At 37.7% G+C, this 14,356-nt stretch overlaps 1 protein-coding gene across 2 annotated transcripts in view; it reads right to left on the reverse strand.

Moving 5' to 3' along the window:
• Positions 1–14,356, reverse strand: part of LOC149947524 (frizzled-5-like) — a 55,209-nt gene that overhangs the window by 34,881 nt on the left and 5,972 nt on the right. The window contains exon 1 of one of the 2 annotated variants that reach the window (XM_090171475.1): positions 9,205–9,253. The exons of the other annotated variant lie outside the window; for it this stretch is intronic. The gene's annotated coding sequence lies outside the window, so the exon portion shown is untranslated. Of the gene's footprint in view, positions 1–9,204; positions 9,254–14,356 lie in introns of those variants that run through there. 2 annotated transcript variants of the gene reach the window in all.

A 14,356-nucleotide genomic window follows, 5' to 3' on the forward strand; every position in this document is an offset into this window, starting at 1 on the left:
AAATTCCCTGACTTTTTATAAATTCTTAAAATTCCCTGACTTTTTATAAATTCTTAAAATTCCCTGACTTTTTATAAATTCTTAAAATTCCCTGACTTTTTATAAATTCTTAAAATTCCCTGACTTTTTATAAATTCTTAAAATTCCCTGACTTTTTATAAATTCTTAAAATTCCCTGACTTTTTATAAATTCTTAAAATTCCCTGACTTTTTATAAATTCTTAAAATTCCCTGACTTTTTATAAATTCTTAAAATTCCCTGACTTTTTATAAATTCTTAAAATTCCCTGACTTTTTATAAATTCTTAAAATTCCCTGACTTTTTATAAATTCTTAAAATTCCCTGACTTTTTATAAATTCTTAAAATTCCCTGACTTTTTATAAATTCTTAAAATTCCCTGACTTTTTATAAATTCTTAAAATTCCCTGACTTTTTATAAATTCTTAAAATTCCCTGACTTTTTATAAATTCTTAAAATTCCCTGACTTTTTATAAATTCTTAAAATTCCCTGACTTTTTATAAATTCTTAAAATTCCCTGACTTTTTATAAATTCTTAAAATTCCCTGACTTTTTATAAATTCTTAAAATTCCCTGACTTTTTATAAATTCTTAAAATTCCCTGACTTTTTATAAATTCTTAAAATTCCCTGACTTTTTATAAATTCTTAAAATTCCCTGACTTTTCCCTGATTTCCGTGACGTGTGCCAACCCTGTTAAAGGGAATATAACCTCAGGTATTTGGTGTGGAACACCAACGTTTGCAGCTCTGGCCGCTCTTGCCTTTGGCTTTAAAATATTTTGGCGCCACTGTAGAGGGAAACTTGAAAAATTGAAGGGGTCTTCCATAAAGAAAGAGCTAAAATCTGGTGGCATTTTCCCAGTCATTTTCTCCGGAGAATTCGCTTCCTCTTTCGAGAACTTTCACGCCTGTTAAAAGTTCGAAACATTCCAAAGGCGGAAAATGAAACAAATGTTAAAAGATTGACCGCGAAATATTTGCTAAGAATAAAACTATTCTATTTACAAAGTTTCACCGTAAAGTCGAAAAGAGAATTCTTTTGAAGAAACGCGCGGCGCCCGTCGTTCGCCAAGTGAGCTGTCAAAATCGAAACGATGTCATTATTACCGTTAATTTACTATTTGTTTAACTTCGCGTTAAATCGGGCTAACTTTAAACACATGGCCTTCTTCAAATACAAACGCTAAATAAATCTACGAGAAACTGTTCCCTCTTCTTCGGTACAACGAGAGGGTGGGCCAGCCGGGATTATCCCATGAATCACCGTTGAGAAATGAAGAGCCATGGCTGCCGGGGTAAAGACCCCGGCTTACTTTACGGGCGCTGTTGGAATAAAAACAATGTCGACGCGGAAACGAATTATTTTTGCCCTATTCTCGCAAAAAAGGCCAACTGATTTACGACTCTTTTTGACCCTTTCTTCGGGGAATAAATATAGTGGCGTGTACTCGCGTAATTGCTAAAAATGATCGTCGCCAAAAGAAACAGCCAGCAATAACTAACCAGATGAAACCGACCAATCAACGCTTCTCCGCGCTCAACAAGAGCAAGTGCCACCAATTGGCCGCCTAAGAATAATAATGTCGTAACTATGTTTTATACAGTTCCCAAAGATATGGAAAGAAAATGGCGCATTCTGCATTTAGTCACTGGAAACTAGGAGTAACAAACGCAAGGAGAACGCCAGGGTTGGCAAGAGCCTGGTTTAAGCCAGATTTAACCACCAAATAAAGTCCATGGTTAAAACCACTTTTTTTTAATTAAAAATAAATTGATAAATTAATTAGAAATATTGAAAAAACTAAAACTTAACCTTCACTTTTTGTCGCAAGTAATGAGAACTAGATATAAGCAATTAGGGGATCTTCAAATTCATTTTGCGCGTGAAAATACGCCGCCGTGTTAGGGTATAAAAGCAGGCAAGTAAGTCTGCTATACCTCACAATGTAAAGGTACTTTCACTCGCAAAAACGTAATTTTGAAATCGGGCAATTTGAGCATTTTTTATTAATGGTTTTAACAGGTTTAAGCCACCGGCGAGGGGTCGGACATTTACCAAAATCCCGTACACTTTGTCTAAAATCGCAAAATCTTTAAACTCTCTCTATAGTAAATTAAAATTGAAATCCCAAAATCACTTCAAAAAGTAATGATAAAATCGCCAAAATCTCTACGAAATCCCGAAATCCCGTACAAATTTATGGCAAGTGTCCGACCCCCGGCCACCGGTTACAATCGGTTTTAACCATACTGGATTTTTAAATTTAAAAAAAGCCGGTTTTTTGCCAACCATCAGAACGCAGCTAGCCTTTAAACACGCTAACGCAGTGTTGTGTACAAATTTCATTGGACGAACCATTATGTTTTACGGGCGGGGAGGAAGACAATTTCCCAATTTTCCCCTTCCGACGGCAGCAGGCGCTAAAGCGTCTAACCAATGAAAATTGTACGCGAGAAAATGCACGACTTTTGACGGGTTGCGTTCTCCTTGTGTGGGGTGCTGTGTTTGTTGCTCCTAGCTGGAAAAAACGTGTGGTCACAGCAAGGACTTTGGGTACCTTCTTCGCGTATTAAGGGATTGACAAATAAACGAACGATAAATCGCGCACGTATCTGGCGGCTAATTAAGTCAGTGATTTATTTAATTTTATCGAACCGTAGACTTAAAATGAATGTCGCAACGCCATCTGTCCATACGTAATCGTATACAAGTAATTTTACGAAGATAAAATTTTCTTGTCGGTACAATTGGCGCTACATACCGATCGTTCGGACGCGTCTATTTCGGAGTCTCTTTTAATTGTCGCTAGAGGACGCGATATTTGTCGAAATGGCGCGTCGAAGCGTCGTTCTTTGTTTCGCTAAATCCCCGAATGCGGCGCGCAGGAAAATAATTATAAATATAGACGCGCGAGGAAGAGGACATTGCAGGGGCAATGAAGCTTTTCAGTGTCATAGAGCTTTAATGGCGAAATATTAAGCGTCGTCTGCGAAGAGCCGTTTCGAGAAATTACCGTTAATTTAGAAGGGAGTTTTCCAGTCGGCCGCTCCGGAGGTATGGCGTGACCGTCGCCCGTAAAATCAAAGGCATTAGTAAGATGTCCCCGGACAGCGGCCAGACAACAAGTAGCCCATAACTCAAATCCGCTAATTCGTGGCCAACCCAATTTCGCCTTTACAACCCCACCCCTTTCCGCGTCGCCCCTGTACTGGCCATTTGCACGAATGTCCAAACCAAAAAGATTCGCGGAAGCGGAAAATGTGCCGGTCATTTGGACTAAGTGGACGATAAAGACTGCTAAGCTCTCTTTGCCAGCTAGAGGATTTTTTGACAAAATGCTGGCTTATAGTTTCCTCGGAACAAACAAAAACGAAATGTTAAATGTGTTTACGAATTTATTTCCGGCTTTTTAAATATAGCCTTAACGGTTTATCCTCAAAAACGTTGGATTTGTCACGAAAACTAATGGACAAATCCAACTATACTCAGTTAAAAACCAGTTTAATAGCCATCGATTAGACAATAAGACGGTTTCAATATAATAATAATACCCAAGTCATCTAGCGACTTTTAATGCCATTAATTCAGGTGGTTGGGTTGTACCGCGTGGGAGGGTGGTAGCAAGCCTTTCACGCCACGCGAGCCAACAGCTCCCTACACTTACTATTACCGTTAACCTCTACCATTTTTCTATGGAAGGGGAAACCGAAAAACTGTTAATTTCAATAAGAAAGAAACTTCTTCTCGTTAAAATTACTCTCTGTTGTAGGTATACGTTTGGAAAAGAGTAGTAAGCGCTTCAATAAAACGTTTTCAAGGAAATCGCCATTTTATCCGAGAGCCAGGACCTGCAAGTTACTGTTTATTTGGTGCCTTAATATGTCAAAAAAAGCTGTTTGGTTAAAAGGGAACTCTTATATAGCATACCGTAAAGATTAAAAATTTCCATTATTTCAATAAGCACCAAATAAAAAATAACTAGCAGGTCCTGACTCTCGGATATATTAGTTCTTGGCCATTTTCTGGAAGATGTTTTATTGAAGGGCCTATTTCGTGTCCTTATTTTATGTAGATTAAGACTTTGTTAGTCTTATAGTTTTTTAGTTTTTAATATTGGTCACTATGGAACAGGCCATATTAATAACATCCTTGTCCACATGCATGAAAATAAAGATGCCCACTTTACCGCGTAATGGGACGACCCAGGTTGTCCTCGCAATAGGCGATATAATAAAGTAACGTGGCCTTCTTGTTTTGATGGGAAAGGCTGCCTTCCACTATGCTTCCATTAGCTTTCCCACCAAAGAGCCTATGAATTCATCCGTAGGCTTTAACTGTACTATTTCATTATCCCATTTTAACAAGTTGAGCAAGCATATCTGACTTTATAATATCGCCTATTGTTATGTAACACTTAAGGGGGAAGACTACAGTGGCCATTGTCTACTTTCGCGCTATTTCAAGATGCACTCTTTTAATTTTGTATTTTAACTTATAAAATTAATATTTATGTGTAGAACAGCCTCTTGTTTAGTGCTTAAAATAATTTTGACGATTTTAAATTTAAAAGTAATTACGTTATTACGTTTTAATTCGGACCCCCGAAGCTAAACAAATTGGGCAAGCGCCCAAACTACCCTTTAGTTAGGACCTTATATCTCGTTAACTATTAATATTATAATTATAAAAATTATTTTAAGCACTAAAGGAAGGTTTAGCCTAATAATAAAAATATAATTCAATTATGTAATTGTTAAAACCGAAACGTTCAGCTTAAACGAAACAGAGGTTTTTACTGTATTCTTACCCCTTAAGAAAAGTTTTTCGAGCGAAAGCTCGATATTTTATATCGATTTATGTAACATTTGCAAATTTGGCCCTAACCGTTGAATTTTATGGGTCCCGATTGTCCAAATTGCTATGGCGATTACGGGTGCTTCAGCTCCCCTTATCAATTGATGTATCATATCATTTCTTGCCCTAGAGGTCTCGGAAATTTTAAAGGACCAATTATACCGAGGGCGGTTTTCCACCCCTTTTAGGCTATTTCGGTGTGGTACCTTTCGGTGCCGGTCATTTCGGTGCGTAGGCCATTTCGGTGCGTAAAAATAAAATAATTAAAAATAAACGCAATATAAATATCGAGATAGCGTAGGCAATTAAAATAAAATAAAATAATTAAAAAGTAAACATTTTTGCGTTTAAAAAAAAGTAAATAGTAGAATATAAATATCGAGATTCTCCAATTTCAATTTATTTTAGCTATGGCAGTGTTCCTTAAAAGTAAGCGTGGGGGTGTAAAGTTAGTAATCGATAACCATGAATACGTTAAAGAAAGGAAACTAGGAGACAAGACGTATTGGCAATGTATACAATAAATTTGTATTATTTTTATTCATTTTTATGTATTTTTATTTATTATTATTAATAATTTATCTATATTTATTTGCACCGAAACGACCTGCGTACCGAAACGACCAATGCACCGAAACAGCTACACCAAAATTGCCGGCAGCGAAAGTGCCCACACCGAATTAGCCTAGACCCCTTTCAATACATTCCTGTAAAAAGTGCCGTCCCCCCAACCCCTTGCTACCCCACTGATATTTTGACCAAACTGAGACAATATCATGGTTGAATAGTGGGAACTAATACCAATCGAACAATCAATTAAAAATCTATCAATTTCCGTTGAGGATAAATTTACCTTTCGCTTGGGATCAGTTGCATTTTTATTTTGGGGGACAAAATCCCTCTTTGTTTATTAACAGCGGCGCGGAACTGGAAGGGTTATGCCTAGATAGAGGAAACTAATACTACTCGAACGACGTATCAATTACATTTCTATCGATTGCCATTGAGGATAAATCGACGTTTCGCGGGAACCCAAACGGAGCAAGTGGCGCGCGGTGTATTCACCAGCAACGACAACGACAACGTGGAAAATAACATTATCTTTTCCTTCTATGAAGGAATGAGGCTAAAAATACTATCCTCATGGTACGCAGACACAGATAATAAATCCACCCTATTTAGCAATCATGGCTTGATTAAACTTTATACACGGTAAACAAAAAAACTATCCAGTGCTAATAAGTCAAAATTTAATTTTAGTACGGATTTGAAATTTTTAGATCACGTAGTTCGTGCAGGGGGAGATTTGAAACGGAAAATTTTAATTAACTTGAACCACGTGGTCAAGGTCATTTACAATTTATCTCAAGAACCATTAGAGATACAAAGTTGGTTTCAATTAGAAAAGTGTTCCCCATCAAATTTTAGGTTTAAATGGCTTTCAACATACCTAATTTGACAAGTAACCAGTCGAGGGATTTTAGACAAAGCAAGAAGATTGTGATGAAAATAATGTTACTAGAGACCAGGTTGAACGGCTAATAACTCGAAATGTACTAATGCTAGAGTATAAAAATTTGCTAGACATTCTCATCTGGTAAGGGGTCTTTAGAATTTGGAAACACGGCTGACCTTCAACTCATGGTTCAAGGTCATTCGAAGTTTATCTCGAGAACCAATGATTTTGAGAAACGGTCAAAGCTATATTGACTTAAAATGTGACGGGGAACACTTTTCTAATTGAAACCAACTTTGTATCTTTAATGGTTCTCGAGATAAATTTCGAATGACCTTGAAGACATGTTTCAAGGTCATGGAAATTTCCGTTTCCCTACACGATCTATATGTCCCTAAAATTTCAAATCCGTACTAAAATCAAATTTTCACTTATGAGAACTGGATAGTTTTTTGTTTACACGCTGTATATAAACTTGGAACTGAGGTCAAACTATCTTGAATAAAATCAGGTATTGTAATCCCTAAACTCCTTTTCTTAACATTTCTTTAAAATGTGGTAGAAAGGGGGGTAAAAGATGTTCACTACAGAAGGATGGATTTAGTTTAATTTTTCACATTTCCCCGTAGCTTATAGTTAAAAGGAACCACCTATGGACTGCATTGTAAAGGATGATAAAATTAGCGAATAAGTAGATTAGTCCATTATGAAAAGGGATAATAAAGCTAAACCCTAAACAAATTTGAAGAAATTTAAAAACTTACTAATAGCTCGTACCGATAGGTCTTCGAGCAAACAAAGACGCGTAACTCGGACCAAATAGGTCTTCGAGTGAAAAACTAAATTAAATTAAATAAAATATCCAAAAATTCCAACGGTAGACCGGTTTCGTCTTATTTGGGACTCGTCAGTACCGTGCGGGAAATCTGGCTCGCGACTATAACACCGAATAGAGAAACTAACCCTAAATATTAAAAATTTCAAAAAGAAAGCCGAGACCTATCGGTACGAGCTATTAGTAAGTTTTTAAATTTCTTCAAATTTGTTAAGGGTCTAGCTTTATTATCCCTTTTCATAATGGACTAATCTACTTATTCGCTAATTGACGGATTTTGAAATGACGTTTTAGCGCGCGACACTACAGGTACATGTCTTGGGCACACAGCCTTCTTTGCGTGCTTTTTGACCATAACATGTAGAGGTATTTTCACGCCCAAATTGAATTTTAAAAGCTGTCAATTTAATCATCCCTGTAGCTTAGAACGTACAAAAATGTATAGTTATCAGCTCTGGAAAGAGCAGCTTTGACGCAATTACGGGTAATCATAAGCGCGAGTCTCGCATTCGCGAAACCGAAGGATGTCCGTCATCGTTCCCTTAACCGAATTAAAGTTCCATTTTAAACGCGCGAATCCGAATATCACGCGGAGGCTTGTCTCTCGAAGCCAGTTGAATTTCGTAAAAGCTACGAATGGGAGGAATTTTTGACAAATGGTTTCCGATGTTATCGGCTGTTCCGATTCCAATTGGATTCCTCCCTCCTCCGCGAGAGTACTCGAGAACTGAAATTTCGTCTCTTTGGTAATTTGGCTCGTTCATCATGTCCCTCTCCGAATCATAGCTCCGTTTTCGACCTTTCTCGAATATTTTTCGCTTTTCCCCGATAGATGTCGCTCCGCCGAATTCATCACCTCGACAACCATCGAAAAAGGGCTCGAAATCGGGGGATGGTGTAAGTGTTTGGGGAGAGGGGGCGTTGGCAGATAATTTGGTCAAATTGCTTCTCTTTTATTCCTTCCAATACCTCAAATGGCTTAATTGGAAAGTTTTTAATTAGGGAGTCGTTTTTCCTCCTCCGAACGATTTGTTTAAACTGATCCGTTTTATACTGAGAATTAACATAAATTTTCACAGCGATCTCAAAGGATAATACAAAGACTTTGAATTATTTTAAATGAAATATCGTGTTTTGTTGATTAACAATCATAACCTAATTAAATTTATTTTAAATTAATTTCACATTAATTTAAATCAAAAGTGGTGACATTTCTTACCACCAAGCAGGGTTGGCACGATTTTGCCAAGGGTGAAAAAAACCGGATGGAAAATAAAAACAATTTTCGCAGCTTTTTCCACCTGTTGTTTTGCTGTTAAAAACCGTGTGGAAAAACATATTTCCATGGTTTTTTCCACATCTAGTGGGAAAATTCCATAAAAAATAAATAATAAAAGTAGTTATATTCTTCTATTCTATTCATCAGTAACTCAATAGATATATAAATGTTCAATTTAGCCTGAAAAGTGTTTTTTCCATTTTTTTCGGTTTTTGCCTGTTTTGTTTTTATGTCCCGGCCAAAACCAATTTTTACCGTTTGTTTGCCAATCCTGCCACCAAAGCTTAGTACCCCTTTTGGATGCGGGTTTGTGCTACGGTAAATTGACATTGATTTTATCGCGGTCTAACAATCACTAACAGTTAATTGGATTTAATATTACGTCTTTGTTCATTTTAACGATCGACAACGCAAAAAAGCGTGTATATACCAATCTTTCAAATTATGAAGTATTAAATGTGAAAACGGGTCGTTTAAAAAGACCGAGAGTACACGAGAAATCTAATTTAGCGCGGATATATAGCAAATAATGAAATCCCGAGTCGGTCGAGGGCGGTTGTTCGAAGTTAATCGTTTAGCACACGCTCTCTTATTGTTTGATCATTTCCCTTTCTTTAATGTCACCGACAACATTCTGGCTCGTAAGACGATGCACGCTGCCACAGAGAGGCGTTGATCGCCTAATCGGCTTCTTTTTACAACGACAAATGCCGAACCTTGATTCGCAAAGAGGGGTCCAAAAGGTGGGGGCTCACCCGTTTCAAATCGATTTCATAGTTTTTCTTGATGTCGCTTGTTGATGTGTTCTCTCGGCTACTGCCCAATTCGGGAGTAATGAGATCTTTGAACGACCGCGCTCTTTTCGCAACCTCACGTAATCGTTACGTTTTTAGACGATTTCTCACGTGAATTTTGTTTGGCATTAAGAATAGTGAAATATCGAAGCAATATGACTATAAAAAATTGTATACTGTATTCGCATTTTGAGATTTTGCATATTACAAAAGCTATTAGGCTTTGCGGCTGAAATTTAATGATCTATTTTCTTAGAAAATCAATAAAACGCATTACACCTAATGACATTCGATAGAAAAACACGGAATTACTATAGAAACAAGGTGTTATTGCGGAACATAAATATTATATTTGTTAGCGCTTATTGCATATGCCACAAAAACGTCCTTCCTTCAATAACAGAGTCCTGTGTTACGTTAGTACTTTAAATGGAACCCAAATTTCATACCATTTAAATAATAGCAATAGTGTTAGATGAATTGGAAACTAATACAATGACACTTCATATCTTTTGATTTCAAAATTAGAACGTGTGTTGTAGAAATTTGTTTATAATGAAAATTCGCCAACAATATAGGTGGAAATGTTTCGCTTGTTCTGGGAGCGACCCGTTCCGTACGCCCCTGGTAAGAAAAGTTACCCTATATGACGTCATTTTACTTCGATTCTGCGGTGGGGATAAAAACGTTTTTCCAAAAGGGTTGCCTGTGGCCATTTTAGCAGACAAATTCTGGATAAGTAAATGTTACTCTTGACACCTCCTTTTGAGGAGGAGTGTAGTCAAAATACTCTGACCTTGACCAATAGTTCACAGCGTAGTGCAATTCTCAACACCAGAACAAACGTAAAATATGTAAAGCTTTTGCTCCAGAACAAGCGAAAAGTATCCGAATTATACTTTTATAACACATTTATGCTCGTGTTGTACGTAACTTTGACGAAACCTTTGTTCCTCATTTAATCCTCGCTCGCATAGGCTTTTCTCCTTGAATCCCAGTCAGTTAGTTACTCGGTCGTACTGAAGAGGGCGGGGTCCAGACTTTGCTGGTCGTAATGACCCTTATGACTGATGGTCATCGGGGCTTTAAAGAGTAATTATTGCAATTTGGGCCTTCCGCACGCCGTAACCCCCGACGTTGCCCCTCCACTTAAAGAGCCGCGTGAAGTGGATTAATGGTCGTTATCCACTTCTTCATTTGCAGAATTTTAATGACCAGTGCGTTGCAAAACTGGGCCGCCGATCCCTCGTCCGGGTTCCCAACAATTGATTCGTTAATTACCATAATGTTTCGCGACAAAAATTTAATTAGCGAGGGATCGAATCCTTGTTCGAAAACTCGAGTACACTTTCTACAGGCGTAATGCGATAAAGAAATTTGCAACAACAAAACTCGGCGCGTTCAGATCGAAATCTGGCTTTGGCGCGTGTAACAGACGTGTTCTATCGCTGTACGGCTTTGTTTACTTTAACGATGATTGATATCCTTCCACAGCCGCGCACGTACTATTTTCGCTAAATTTTTTTATTAATATTAGCAAAAGTGCTGCCAATTCTTAGTCTACGAGTGACGTCATCAAATCTTTTCTACGCGAATTTACGTTTCCATATTGACGATCATGTTGCGAACACGATAAAAGGTTACCACCGTGCTCAATTAGCTTTTGAAGAACATTAACTTTGCTCTCCGCGTTATGAAATGGTAAGTTTGACCAGAAGTATGTAAGATATATCTTACGAGGGAAATATTCAGTTACCTATTTGCTTTGCTAATACTAAAGATACAAAATACGTAGTTGCGACATATCATCCGATGCGACCTCGATTTCCCAAAGGTCTCGTCCTCGTCCTTGATTGGTATAGATCAGTAACTCTTCTCACGGAAAATTGATTATGGTTGTCATGAAAATTACCCATATTTTTTAACTCTTAGCTTTTGCCGGCTTGTTTGTATTGACGGAAATAAATTTTCTTAAATTAGGGACGTCTTTCAATTATCCAGTAAAAGACAGACCGAATATACGTGTCAATGGCTGCGATAAATAATTTTTCTTCAACTATTTTACCATCTCGAATCAACTCCCAGCAGCGTCTACATCAGTTGAACTGCTAACTCCGGAAGTTCGAGTGCAGATTCTTGGATTGTACACCAGGGTGCGAAGTTTCTCCGCCATCGGGTCATCTAGAGGGCGCTATATTTCTCACTATTGTTCTATATATCGTCGTACGATTTTTAGCTATAGAAAATGTCAACTACTACACGTATGAATTCTTATAATAAGACGCCATAGAAATATTTGGAATTCTCGGATGTCAGTGACGATTGGAGATGTCCCCGGCGCTTCTGGCTGCGTCGGATTATAACGAGGGCGCCGAGGAGATATATGGCCCTCGAAAAATGTCCAATTCCGCGCGACGACGACCCGCTGAAATGTGATTGACGATTTCAGAATTCCATCTCTTCGAATTTTTGATCGAATAAAAATAAAGCGATGAGGGTCGCGCCGTATACATTTTGCTTCATTTTGGCTGGATCTGCGCGTAATCCCGCCTTGTGATTTCTATTATTGTCACTGGCAGCTCCTTTTAAAATTAAATTATTTCTACGGTAAATCAATTCACGAGCACTCAAAACGGGGATAATATTATTTAAAATTCAATGGGCATAACGCTTATTATATTTTATTAATTTATTTTATTTTATTAAACGCGTTTACAAAGATTACACCAAAAGTAAAAAAATCAGGAGCAAACTTCCCATAAGAGTAGGCGTGGTCTAAGCTTGGATTAACAATAGTAGTGCCTACCTGGATATATCACTCTATCGTTCCGCGTGCATTTGCTAAGTGTTTGTTACGGGTTCTGCCTTGTAGAAGGCTACGTGTTACGGGAGTTTCGGAAATTCTCCGTTAACTTCGCCGAAGCGGCGCTGCTGTCGCAAAATCCATTTGCTGGTCAGATTTTTTCCAAGTGATATATCCAGGTAGGCACTACTATTGTTAATCCAAGGTCTAAGCGTTTCTGCAGTTGTTGTTTTGAACAGTCCTAGCGCACTAGGTCACTGAATGCAATTTTCCCGCGTAACACGTAAATGGATAATAGGCCTCTGCAAATTCCTTCTTCCTACGACTCTAAAAGCGATTCTACACAGTTTTGCATAAACTTAGAATTGAGGTTAGAAACGAAACGCGAAACCTTTCTCATCCGAGACAAAGACGACATAGTGCCGTGCGAAAAAAAACTTTCCCTCGAACGTTTTCTTTAATCTCTAGTCAGACAATCTTATATTAAATTTCCTTCTCCCCTACACGTACCAAAGACGAGGCGAGGGGTGGGTGTTACGAGTCGCTTTTTCCACATACTGCCGAAAGTCGCTGCCCTTATCTTTGAACTAGACGAGTAAAATATTGCGAATTCGAAATTCCCGTCAGACGATTTTAAGACTATAAAAACTTTTTTTTGGGGGGTTGGAAACGACCAAGGTCGAAAGCTCATCCGAATATTCCGTTACATTATTTTTTCTCCTTGTCTTTCCCTCGCCTTTATACTCGGTATATTTAGCTGGTTTTTGAAGAGAGCCAGGTACTTGGACCTCGGTGACAAGAGACAGAAGGTGGGAAAAAATGATTTTTTTTTCCTTCATATCGGGCCAATGCGTGGTTCCATTACCCGATATGGCGTGTGGTGTGACTACGGCTCCGAATATTCGCGAAATGTATTTGTGTATCTGGGTCACGTTGCCTTCTAGCTTTATGAAAGATTTTTTTCCCCTCAGCGCCGTTTCTAACTGATTTCTATCGCTTTCTAGAAATATTTTCCGCGCTAGAGAATGTTCAGAATGAAAATCCAAAAATGGTTTCGTTTTCTTTTAAAAGAAACCAATGTAAAACCTCGTTCCGCTCCTTAAATACGCTAAAATGATATAAAAACTCGTTCCATTCTGATTTTCAAGTTTTCCAATTTATATTGTTGCCCTGGTATGCGAGTGGACTTAAATAAAACCTTTTTTTTATTAACAAAACTTATACCGAAAATATTTACAGACTGGCGACGTGGTCGAGATACGGAGAACCCAATGGATAGAACCCCTCCGGTAGAAATTCGAGGACCTTGCCCCACGACCAAGGAGCTCTCCCATTAAAACAGAGTTGCCACAATGTTTTCAGATTCAAAATCCCTGACTTTCCCACGTTTTCCCTAGCCATTTCCAGAGCTTTTCGTTGACTTATTTCAAACCCAAGTTTTACCATTTTGAACTTAAATTTTAATAAACGTTTTCCATTTTCCATGACGTTTTTACTAGTTCTTAATATTCACCGACTTTAGGCTGAATTTTGGAGGCATTTTCAGACAATGTGGCAACCCACTTATAATTTCTGGGCCGAAATTTTCGGCATTCCTCACAGTTACCAACAATTAGTGTGTAATAAAAAATTTGCAGTTATACAATTATACCGATTTCATAAACGTCCACTGCATGTGAAAAATTTTCACACATTCAAATGGTCATTTGCTTGAGATCTAAGATCAATTCGTGTTTTTAGGACTTCCACTCCGAAATAAAACGAGGTAAAATGAATGAATTTAACTTCCAAATCGTCCAATTTTCTTTCACAGTCCCTGGCGTAGGGTTTATGGCGCCCGGTTAAAAAGTTTCAAAATGGCACCCCCCTATATACAATTAATTAAATAATAATAAAATTATAAAATAGCTTTGTATTTTTGTTATTAAAGACCAATAGTTTAATATCGTCGTTGGTACGGTCTTACTTAGAATTTTATATAACCTATCGATTAATTTACCAACCACAACATTAGTCCGTCCTTCGTAAGTTCGATTTTGGTCTGTATATATCATAGATATGATATATTGCGATAAATTTTGGAAAACCTAGAAATTGTTTTAGATAGAAATCTGAACAACTGAAAAATTAAAATTCTATTGAACGAAGAATCAAAATTATCACTGGTTGAAGGAACAATTGGACATTAAAGATAGGAGTGTTTTGGCACCCCCTTACACGATAGCCAGCTTGGCGCCCGGTTACATATTAACCCCCTTAACCCGGGTCGGTTCACAGTTTCTCCTTTTAAAATGAATTGAATCTAATACT

The sequence above is a fragment of the Leiobunum rupestre genome, chromosome 4 (assembly GCF_980474605.1).
Source record: "Leiobunum rupestre chromosome 4, qqLeiRupe1.1.hap1, whole genome shotgun sequence".
NCBI lineage: Eukaryota > Metazoa > Arthropoda > Arachnida > Opiliones > Sclerosomatidae > Leiobunum > Leiobunum rupestre.